Source organism: Spinacia oleracea, chromosome 5, assembly GCF_020520425.1.
Source record: "Spinacia oleracea cultivar Varoflay chromosome 5, BTI_SOV_V1, whole genome shotgun sequence".
Classification (NCBI taxonomy): domain Eukaryota; kingdom Viridiplantae; phylum Streptophyta; class Magnoliopsida; order Caryophyllales; family Amaranthaceae; genus Spinacia; species Spinacia oleracea.
The window spans coordinates 107,513,002-107,515,838 of NC_079491.1; the positions used below are offsets into that span (position 1 = coordinate 107,513,002).

The window sequence follows — 2,837 nt, forward strand, 5'->3', positions numbered from 1 at the left end:
TCCTATAACGACCAAACAAGTCTTAAATGTGTATAAGTAGATTAGAATAAGTCTTAGAAACTTAAAACTAAGCATATTAATCATGTAATAAGTTTAAAATGAGTCCTTAGGTTCTTTAGTTCAAAGTTGGGAGTGCAAATGCCTCCTTTTAGCCTAAATATGACCTATAACGACCCAATGAGCCTAAAGTGCATAAATAGATTGGAAAGAGTCTTAGATCGTTAAAATTATGCATATCAAACATGTAATAAGGTTAAAATGAGTCCTTAGGTTCTGTATAGAAGTATAATATGCAGGAGATAAAACAATATATATTCAAGGATTCCAAACTATACAGTACTTGAGACAAACTTATTTCAAGGCACAGAAGGAAGAACATAAAAAACAAGACACACATATTTTACACTTCACTTTGAAGCAATGGATCTGGCGATGACTAAAAAAGGTTATACTTTTCTAAATGCCTATAAGTTCAACTATATCTATGCTCAACCTAGATAAGAAAGCACACATAACTATAACAACATTTAAGCCTTACTTGCTGATATGCGTTCAATCTGCCAGAGGGGTCAATATAGTGCAAAGATTCTGGACTTCTAGGGATTTCCATTTGAAGCTGCACGAAATCAAAATAAAGCACAATTACAAAGGATTAGTGTGAATATTGTCAATGACTCATCTTGTATTTCATCTATCTTCATCAGCTAGCAAACTTTACATAACAGTAAAATCAACAGCAACCATGAAGTTGAGCTCAAAACCACTAGAAATATAATCAAGAAAACTGTACAGCTGCCTTTCACGGAATGCATCTACATACAGCTGACCCTTAAGAATATGTAGTGATCATCACCAAGAAATATGATCATTAAAAGTTACAAAAGGAACTCAAAATCAGCCATAAATTCAAGTATTGTTGAGCACAAGCACCTTTTCACGACCATGGTGTTGCTTAACAAAGCTGATGCCAGTCTTGTCTCTGTGCATATTTTCTAAGGCTGAAACTGATGTTTGAAGTTTGCTGTTCAATGAGTATTGCATTTGTTAATAATCTATCATACAGAGACCACACAAGCAACGAAAGTCCACAAGAAAGGACAAAAGAGAAATAAGTAAGGATAACTACCCAGAAATACAACTTCTCATTTCCAACTAAAGTACCTCTGATAACACACAGCTAGCTTCTCCAAGAAAATCCTGATCCGATAACTTGATTGTCTGAACAAATAAAGTTATTTATCAAATGAGAATTTAAAGGTAGATTGTCACATAAAACATTAATTAAAACAAGAGAAGGAAGAAACAAGAAGTAAAGAAAATATACCTTCACTGGTACATTGTGATGTGTGGTATCAACATCGAATACATGAAATCTGATAGTGACAAAGAAGAAGAAAATATATGAATCAAACTAAATTTGTGTGAGGTCCTTGTGGTGAATGATCATAGAAGCTTGTATAAAGTGTAAAAGAAGGTGCTTACACAAGTGACTGAACATTCTCAAAATGGTAAGCAACAGATATTTTCCTAATCCAGACAGGGTTCAAATCGTTTAAGATAACCTCTGTACGACCAATTTCCTCAAGAGTCCCATTTCGCTTCTTCATGTAAACTACAGCCATCGGATCACTCTGCATTGAACCAAAGTAACAAGTTCTTACAAAGAGAGCAGCTTGTGCTATCAGTTTTTGCAAAATCTCATTAGTGACACAAGATCAGACTATTGCCAATCAATGTGGGAAACTGTACCTTTGACATGACATCGAGATCAATTAGCTTCGAAGCAGAAAGGAAGTTATACTCTCTGACTCAAGTGTTATAGCGTTGAGAAATCCTTCTTCTATTTAGGAATAGGCCTAATTAACCAAGCCTGAAAGTTCCTTCATACATCCAAGTAACCAACACTGATTCACAGCCCCAACATAAAACAATAAAAACTATTTAACTGACCTGTCAATACTACTAACTACTAAGGAAGTGGAAATTCGAGTGCATTGTCCTTCTATAAGCTAGGACTAAATAATATGTACAAGATAACTATCAAAACAAGAAAAATCAAAGTATCATCTACCTTTTGTAAATTAAGGTATCTTACTAAGTAAATTGCACATGCAAAACTAAAGTAGACTAGTTCACAGTTCTGGTAGAATGAAATAATTAACCAACTGTAAAACCTCCACTCAATCCTAAACCAGACAAACACAACTTCAAGAAAATATTGACATAGATCAAATGAAAGCACCTGGAATTAATTCGAAAAGCGGAAGGTAACAGTTTCCGAATAAACTCCATGTGAAATTCTCTCTCGTAATATTTTCTACCTAATCAACTACCCTATTCCAGGCAATAGCTAATCAATACTAATTATTGACTCAATTAGGTTGAACCATTAAAAAATCAAGCCCTACAGAAATCAACACATTTCATAGCCAGCAACAATGAAAACGAAAATAATCAAAACTCAGTCAATTTAAAAAAAAATGCAAACATTATGCTCTTCTAAACCAGCAAAATCAGACAATAAGAACTCAACAAAAGATAAACGAATTGAAAATCTTGCAACACACAAACAAAAAAAAAAATTGAACAAACCCTAATTCTGAAAACGCAAATCAAGAGGGACAGGGAAGAAAGTTACTTGCCGCGGCGAGGATTGACGGAGAACAGATTTCGCAAATCGGCCGAGCAAAGTAGCTAAGTTTTTCGAGCAGGGAATGACTTCACCTGTGGCTTTCGGAGCAGGAATAACTTCTACGGTGGTTTTTCGAGCAGGAACTACCGGTGAGGAGGCAAGGAAATAGACCCTTGCTTGAGTACCACCGACTACGGTCGACGGC

General features: G+C 35.1%; 1 long non-coding RNA gene across 1 annotated transcript; it reads right to left on the reverse strand.

Annotated features, from left to right (window-relative positions):
- Positions 1–848: 848 nt before the first annotated feature.
- On the reverse strand, positions 849–1,456 carry LOC130460717 (uncharacterized). The gene is made up of 3 exons (XR_008920791.1): positions 1,325–1,456; positions 1,162–1,218; positions 849–1,021 (listed from the first exon to the last, which is right to left on the reverse strand). It is a non-coding gene; the product is annotated as an uncharacterized lncRNA (long non-coding RNA).
- Positions 1,457–2,837: the final 1,381 nt, after the last annotated feature.